This window comes from Taudactylus pleione, unplaced genomic scaffold (assembly GCF_031769625.1).
Source record: "Taudactylus pleione unplaced genomic scaffold, aTauple2 ptg001314l, whole genome shotgun sequence".
NCBI classification, from domain to species: Eukaryota; Metazoa; Chordata; class Amphibia; order Anura; family Myobatrachidae; genus Taudactylus; species Taudactylus pleione.
Genome location: NW_028285714.1, coordinates 1348865 through 1357814, shown reverse-complemented (window position 1 = coordinate 1357814; position 8950 = coordinate 1348865).

The window sequence follows — 8950 nt, the reverse complement described above, 5'->3', positions numbered from 1 at the left end:
CAAACACTCTTGAACCTGGATCAAAAAAACGTGAGGGCGCTAGTCAATAGATAATGAATTTAATATTTAAAACATAAAACATGTAGTGATCACGTTGTCACTACATCAGAAAAACAACACAGAATACATATTATTATATTACCATATTACCAGTTATTTATATAGCGCACACATATTCCGCAGCGCTTTACAGAGAATATTTGGCCACTCACATAAGTCCCTGCCCCAGTGGAGCTTACAATCTATGTTCCCTATAATATGCGCACACACACATACACACTAGGGTTAATTTTTGTTGGGAGCCAATTAACCTACCAGTATATTTTTGGCATGTGGGAGGAAACCGGAGTACCCGGAGGAAACCCACGCAAGCACAGGGAGAATATACAAACTCTGCACAGGTAGGGCCATGGTATAAATAAAAATAAATAAATAAATTAAATATAAATAGAATTGGCAGAGTAAAATATAAACACAATTGTCAGTATGCACCATTCAAAATAAGCAGTATTAGATGGCATGAATATTGTATAGACTTCTTTGGAGCATAATACAGTGCTGCGTAGCAACACATGACAAGAAAAAACTGATGAATCCAGTTGTCACAATTGTGACTCAATCTTGAAGGAGATATAGTTGAATGTTATTTAGAAAAGCTCCATATTCCGTAATTCAACTCCCAAAAATGGTCAATATAAATATAATTTCCTGTTCTTCTTATGTGCAGCAATTCCGCTGTCATACAGAAGAACAAAGACAGCTTTCTATATGTCCGGTTGAAACACTGTTTAGTGAGGCTACAGAGTCTTAGGGTAGGTTTCCAGTAGTGATTTTAAGCAACGTGCATGTTTGTTGGATATTTTTTTATGTGTACACATCCCACTCTATTTATCACCACAGTATTATCCCTTGTATCAAGCGCGGTGTTGCATGGCAGGTGCACAAGCCAGCAATATTGTTACCATTCGCTGTATCTTTCTTGAATGTAGCAGGGAGATAACTCGTGGCAAACGGAAAACCCAGAGACTCGTGGCCTTGTCAGCATGTGAGCACTCGTGATGCGTTTTTCCGCCTCAGGCTCATTGGCGGTTTCTTCAGACGGTGTGCTCCCCCATCTTAGCAGCGGCTATATGTACTGGACTGATTAGTCAATTGGTCAATTGGTAACAGGTTTTTTCACCCAAGTACTTTTTGCACATGCGCAGCCTCATATGTTGCACGGATCTAGTTTCAGAAGCAACATTGTATTTAAATAGAATTGCTAATCCTTAGAAACACTAAGTGTTGTACAAATTTCAATAAATGGCATCCAATCTAAAAAATATAATAAGAATAAATAAAAATACATGTCAACTGTTTGTTGGTGCATAACTGACCTAATGACAGCATTGATAAATATAGAGAGCAAACAAAAAACCACAATACATATTATATTATAGATTAACCTATAACAGATTCTAGTTAATCAATATTTATTATATTTAAATTTATCTAAATAGACACATTTTTATATATATAAACAATAATTAAAATATATAAAAATATATATGCACACAGACTATTGAATGGTGTGCAGATGATAAATATCATAAGAATAGCATCATTGGATATAGAGAGTAAACAGACAATCGAAGTTCTTAATGTACACAAACTATTAAATAGCACATAGCTGATCTAATACAAATGACAAAAACAGTGAAAATAAGGTCATTAGATATGGACAGCAAGCAATAGTCGGAATTCTTAATCCACCTATATCGAATTCCAATAAATCGATGTAGTGTATCCATCAACACATGTTTGTGTATATACAGTCAGAAATTGGCATACATATCCTTGTGTGCACAAACACCGCACGCATGTAAGTGTGTGCGTGTGCACACTCACATGCCCACATAACATCTGAAATTATAAATGATAAAAGACATACAAATGGGAAGAAAGGCCAGCGGCCAACCCCCCAAAAATAAGTATATATGTGTGTAGCCACATGAGTATATGCACACAAACATATATATACATATATAGAAGGTACTATTTACCTCTGCCTCTGATCAAAGACATATACATGTCCTGCATCCTAATCTTACTGTCTACATATGCATGTACTGACATGATTGATATTTATTTTGTGAAAGGACCAGAAGTCCACGCAACCTGACAGTGCATGTATCTGTTTCATGATAAGGCCATGACTACCTATAGTGACCGACCTATACCAGTTGGTATTAAGTGCAAAATAGAAGACAATGAAAAAAGAAACCATCTAACTAAAACATGCTAGTTGTCATCATATGTGTGAGGACACAGCTCCATGGACAATGCGTCTACCATCAAAAAAATCTCAAGATGTCACAGAGCAAAAACCCAACAAATCATGAAGCAGATCTGAATCAGATTGAGCCAGCCAGCATGGAAGAAGTCCATATAATCAAACTCACCCACATCGTTCACCTAATATATGTATTTTGACATAGGGGAGGATTGGCCCATGCACCAACAGGTGATGGCATGTAACCAAGAACAATAGGCTAATATCCTTAATATCCTATCTATAAACATACTATAAGTTGAAATATAGTGACATGGCAAACTCAGCATACACGTACCCTACCGACATGAAAAAGAACCAACATCCATATGTCAGCCTACCAGCATGTAGCTATCCTTTGTTATTGAGCTCCACCATATCGTTAAGGCCCTGTGGGATTAAAGTTTTCAGTCTAATCAGTCCGGTACTTATAGCCGCTGCTAAGATGGGGGAGCACACCGTCTGAAGAAACCGCCAATGAGCCTGAGGCGGAGAAACGCGTCATGAGTGCTCACATGCTGACAAGGCCACGAGTCTCTGGGTTTTCCGTTTGCCACGAGTTATCTCCCTGCTACATTCAAGAAAGATACAGCGAATGGTAACAATATTGCTGGCTTGTGCACCTGCCATGCAACACCGCGCTTGATACAAGGGATAATACTGTGGTGATAAATAGAGTGGGATGTGTACACATAAAAAAGTATCCAACAAACATGCATGTTGCTTAAAATCACTACTGGAAACCTACCCTAAGACTCTGTAGCCTCACTAAACAGTGTTTCAACCGAACATATAGAAAGCTGTCTTTGTTCTTCTGTATGACAGCGGAATTGCTGCACATAAGAAGAACAGGAAATTATATTTATATTGACCATTTTTGGGAGTTGAATTACGGAATATGGAGCTTTTCTAAATAACATTCAGCTATATCTCCTTCGGGATTGAGTCACAATTGTGACAACTGGATTCATCAGTTTTTTCTTGTCATATGTTGCTAAGCAGCACTGTATTATGCTCCAAAGAAGTCTATACAATATTCATGCCATCTAATACTGCTTATTTTGAATGGTGCATACTGACAATTGTGTTTATATTTTACTCTGCCAATTCTATTTATATTTATTTTATTTATTTATTTTTATTTATTTATTTTTTGTATTCTGTGTTGTTTTTCTGATCCTGTAGTGACAACGTGATCACTACATGTTTTATGTTTTAAATATTAAATTCATTATCTATTGACTAGCGCCCTCACGTTTTTTTGATCCTGGTTTTTTCTTTTTTGGGAGTGATCCAGTTATTCCCAAACTGGTAGGGCTAGCTGCTAATAGGTAGAGTGTGTTTCAAACCTAGCCCCCATTGTGTCCATAGGTAGTAGCGCCTTTTGATTTTTTCTTTTGTTGTTGTTTCCATATACTGGTTTCAGGCAGCTGTACCTCTAAATATGTCATCTCTAAAATGCATTTCAGAAAGAATGGAAAGAAGAAATGCCTATATAAAAGGGGCAGACCCTATAAAAATACTGGATAGAGATGGGGACAATCTAGATATGCAGAAACTGTTTAATAAATTAGAAAATCTCTGCATAATGGAGACTAGACATTGGTGGGATCAGATCACCCTGCAAAAATATCTGGATGCTGATCTTATCCCAAGGGGGCTTAGAATATTAAAGACTTCCACTTTTAAAGATGATGAAAAGTTCACAGAGGAATGGAACACTATCTTAGATAACTGTTCCAAAAACCTCATGAGACTTTTGATTAGACAGAGAGAATCTAAAGTTAATAATACACAGAACGAAATAGAGAGAACCACTGATCTTTTAAAAAATTTCACAGAAGAAAAAGGTTTTTCTGAGTGAGATTTTAAAGTTAATAGAAATATAGAAGACTTTGAACAATCTCTGATTCAACAGAAGGAAAAGAAATTAAGTAGAGATAAAACAGACTATGAACGTGGTCAAATTAGAAATTTTAACAGAATAAGGAGAGATGAGCATAGTTTTCCATTCAGAGAGAGCCCTCGGGCATATACAAGAGGAACGGGAGGTGGTTAGAACTATAAACAACACCCGTCCAGACCTGATAACATCAAAAGGGGTTACCCTGAGAAAAATGGTACTAAAAAATTCCCATATAGGAAGAATAGTTGGAGAGATCAGGATGTGTCCCTTGAAAGGTACACACATCCAAATAGATTTGACCCACTGAGTCATTATGATAGACAACATGGTAAATGTTATACACCGGACAAGAGAAGTGACCTAAGAATACCATAAAAACAAGGGGTATGTAGCTCTCTAGAAAGTAATCCCTCTGCCTCTTTTTTCGGGGATGGACACAGATTCCGAGACCAACCAAGGGGGAATCCATCATACAATTGGGCGCAAAAAAGAGAAAGAGAAAGAGAAGGAGGGGAACTAGAGGAGGGAGATCAAAATCCAAACAAAAACAAGAATATACGTACAAATTAGGAGAGAAAGGAGTATATAATTTGTCATCTAAAAAACTAAGTGAGGTTGATTTAAAACTTTTAAGCAAAGGGATGAACTTCGCACCAGCCTCAAGACCAAACATGTTTAACCTCTTTGTAGACCTAAATCGTTATGTTCGTACTTTAAGCAGAAAAAGATATTTTGCCATTAAAGGTATGAAAAAACAAAATCTTGAGGGCTTCCCCATTATTCTTGATGAGGGTGATGGTGAGGCCCTAGAGACCTTGGAAGCATTGGGCGCCGAATCCAGTTCCCTGGATGGGAGCCCAAAATATTCACAAGTGTTTGATATCAATGGTGATTATCCTAAAAACAATAGGATTTTCAAACAGAAATCAGATTTCTATCCTCTACAATACAGAGGTCCATATATTGAGAGTTTTTATCAATCTACTTTAGAGGATTTTAGAACCCTCTGTGAAAAGGCATATAATGAAAAGTTGAGGGACAATATGTCTAGACAGGAAAGACAGGCAATGAGGGTTCTCAGGGAAGATCCCGACATCACCATCAAGCCAGCTGATAAGGGCGGTGGGGTCGTCATACTAAACACGGTAGATTACATCCAAGAAGCCCATATGCAATTGTTCAATGAGTCACAGTACACTGTGTTGAATGGCGACCCCACCACCTTTTATCAGAATAAAATGAAAGACCTGTTGGATGATGCACTTGATGGTGGGGTGTTGGATAGAGACACTGTTAAGTTTTTATATACTACACATCCTTTAATCCCCACTTTTTATTTCCTTACTAAAATCCACAAAACACTAAATTTTCCACTGGGTAGACCTATTATTTCGGGTGTGGGTTCACTAACAAATAATTTGTCATATTTTGTTGACACATTTTTACAGAAACATGTCCACACGTTACGATCATATATTAAAGACACAACACAATTTTTACAAATGGTGAAAGTTATAAAATGGAAAAGTAGCTATATCTTTGCCACTTGTGATGTGGAATCTCTTTATTCCAATATTCCACATGAGGAGGGCATCAAAGCAGTTGAGTACTATCTAAAGAATGATACCAATATCACAGAAGCACTTTGTAATTTTGTTCTTTCATCTATACATTTTATTTTAAAACACAATTATTTCACTTTTGACTCACGGTTTTATTTACAGTGGTTGGGGACTGCCATGGGAACCAGGTTTGCCCCGAGTTTCACCAACCTATATATGGGGAGGTTCGAGGAAGAACATGTGTGGAACCGGGAACTTGGGGTGAACCTGGTTCTCTATGGCAGATATATAGATGACCTTTTCTTTATTTGGGATGGGGAAAGGGATTCACTTCAATTATTTTTAGACCAGTTTAATCACAATTTATTTGGTTTGAAATTCACTTACACTATCAGCTCTACATCTATTAATTATTTGGATATCACACTTGATATAGGGGCAGATGGTGATGTCGTGACAAAGACATTTATCAAGGAGGTTGACCAGAGTAGATATCTGAACTATGGGAGTAACCATTTGAAAGTCTGGAAAGAAAATATTCCGAAGGGGCAGTTCCTTTGTATTAAATGGAACTGTTCCAAATTTGAAGACTTTGAGAAACAAACTATGGTTCTCCATAAGTCCTTTCTAGAGCAAGGTTACCCTAAACATCTACTTGATAGGGCATTCAGAGATGTAAGTGGGTTGGTTTTGGACAATAGGTCACATGGCAGTAGAGCTAGAGATGAGAACAATGATAGGACTCTGACATTTGTCACTACTTGCAATTCATATGCTAGGGACATTAAGAAGATAATTAACAAAAATCTTCCTTTATTAAAACTGGATACATATATAGGTCCTTCCATTGCACCAGGCAAAGCAGTGATTTTCAAAAAATCAGATAATTTAAAAACCAAACTTGCCCCAAGCCATTTTAAAAGAATGGATATGGGACATACTAACACTCTTAATTGGCTTCCTCCGAAACCACCAGGCTTCCACAGATGTGGTAGGGACAAGTGTACCACTTGTAAACACACGGAGAGGAAAGCAATTGATATTAAATCATTTGTCTCCAATGAGACTTTTGGGATTAAAGATTTTTTGAACTGCAGGTCCTCCTATGTCATTTACATAGTGGAATGCGGTTGCGGTATACAATATGAAGGCCGCACAACGAGACCTCTACATATAAGGTTCATAGAACATAGGAGGAACCTTATTAAGAAAATAAAAACACATCCACTCTCCAAACATGTGACCACCTGTCAGGAAGGGATTAACAACATTAAGGTCAAAGCAATAGAGCATATTAAACCAACTAAGAGGGGTGGGGACAGATACAACTATCTCTGCAAATGTGAAGCCTACTGGATATTTAGACTGAAAACTTTAATCCCACAGGGCCTTAACGATATGGTGGAGCTCAATAACATAGGTTAGCTACATGCTGGTAGGCTGACATATGGATGTTGGTTCTTTTTCATGTCGGTAGGGTACGTGTATGCTGAGTTTGCCATGTCACTATATTTCAACTTATAGTATGTTTATAGATAGGATATTAGCCTATTGTTCTTGGTTACATGCCATCACCTGTTGGTGCATGGGCCACTCCTCCCCTATGTCAAAATACATATATTAGGTGAACGATGTGGGTGAGTTTGATTATATGGACTTCTTCCATGCTGGCTGGCTCAATCTGATTCAGATCTGCTTCATGATTTGTTGGGTTTTTTGCTCTGTGACATCTTGAGATTTTTTGATGGTAGACACATTGTCCATGGAGCTGTGTCCTCACACATATGATGACAACTAGCATGTTTTAGTTAGATGGTTTCTTTTTTCATTGTCTTCTATTTTGCACTTAATACCAACTGGTATAGGTCGGTCACTATAGGTAGTCATGGCCGTATCATGAAACAGATACATGCACTGTCAGGTTGCGTGGACTTCAGGTCCTTTCACAAAATAAATACCAATCATGTCAGTATATGCATATGTAGACAGTAAGATTAGGATGCAGGACATGTATATGTCTTTGATCAGAGGCAGAGGTTAATAGTACCTTCTATATATGTATATATATATGTGTGTGTGCATATACTCATGTGGCTACACACATATATACTTATTTTTTGGGGGTTGGCCGCTGGCCTTTCTTCCCATTTGTATGTCTTTTATCATTTATAATTTCAGATGTTATGTGGATATGTGAGTGTGCACACGCACACACTTACATGCGTGCGGTGTTTGTGCACACAAGGATGTGTATGCCAATTTCTGACTGTATATACACAAACATGTGTTGATGGATACACTACATTGATTTATTGGAATTCGATATAGGTGGATTAAGAATTCCGACTATTGCTTGCTGTCCATATCTAATGACCTTATTTTCACTGTTTTTGTCATTTGTATTAGATCAGCTATGTGCTATTTAATAGTTTGTGTACATTAAGAACTTCGATTGTCTGTTTACTCTCTATATCCAATGATGCTATTCTTATGATATTTATCATCTGCACACCATTCAATTGTCTGTGTGCATATATATTTTTATATATTTTAATTATTGTTTATATATAAAAGAATGTGTCTATTTAGATAAATTTAAATATAATAAATATTGATTAACTAGAATCTGTTATAGGTTAATCTATAATATAATATGTATTGTGGTTTTTTGTTTGCTCTCTATATTTATCAATGCTGTCGTTAGGTCAGTTATGCACCCACAAACAGTTGACATGTATTTTTATTTATTCTTATTATATTTTTTATATTGGATGCCATTTATTGAAATTTGTACAACACTTAGTGTTCTAAGGATTAGCAATTCTATTTAAATACAATGTTGCATCTGAAACCAGATCCGTGCAACATATGAGGCTGCGCATGTGCCAAAAGTACTTGGGTGAAAAAACCTGTTACCAATTGACCAATTGACTAATCAGTCCGGTACTTATAGCCGCTGCTAAGATGGGGGAGCACACCGTCTGAAGAAACCGCCGATGAGCCTGAGGCAGAGAAACGCGTCACGAGTGCTCACATGCTGACAAGGCCACGAGTCTCTGGGTTTTCCGCTTGCCACGAGTTATCTCCCTGCTACATTCAAGAAAGATACAGCGAATGGTAACAATATTGCTGGCTTGTGCACCTGCCATGCAACACCGCGCTTGATACAAG